Raw genomic sequence first — 555 nt, 5'->3', positions numbered from 1 at the left:
CTCCTCCTCCTGCCCCTTCTGCTGCTGCCGCCGGGCCGCGTCCCGCCGCCAGCCCGGGCGAACTCCGGGCTCTGGGGGAAAAGCGGGAGACGTGGCCGAGGCTGAGCTGCGGGCGGCGGAGGCTGAGGAGGCGCTGAGAGGGGGGTGGCCGCCGGCGGGGGCGCACCGGGGCGGGCGGGGCGCACCCGGGGATGGGGAGCGCAGCTCACCCTGAGAAGAAGACAAGAGAGAGCCCCCCGGAAGGGTAGGGGTTGCGAGGTCGTATCCCGGGAAGGGGGCATACCCGGCAGCTCTCAGACGTCCGCAGAAGCGCGCCGGGAGCCGCCGGGCAGTCGCCTGCCCACCTGGGGGGGCCGGGAGCGGCGGGGGCACCCCCCCACTCCGCCTCGTCTTTCTCTCCTCCCCTCCGCCGCCTCCCTCCCTCCCTCCCTGCCCGCCTGCCTGGGATGGTGGAGGGAGTCGGGAGCACCCGGCAGGGCGGCCCTGGGCGCGGGGGGCGGCTCGCCCCAGCCCCGGCCACGGCGCGGGGCGCGGTCCGCGGGGGGCTCCGCCGTC

This window comes from Melospiza georgiana, chromosome 6, assembly GCF_028018845.1.
Source record: "Melospiza georgiana isolate bMelGeo1 chromosome 6, bMelGeo1.pri, whole genome shotgun sequence".
Classification (NCBI taxonomy): domain Eukaryota; kingdom Metazoa; phylum Chordata; class Aves; order Passeriformes; family Passerellidae; genus Melospiza; species Melospiza georgiana.
The sequence above is the reverse complement of the archived record's forward strand: the minus strand, read 5'-3'. Positions refer to the sequence as shown.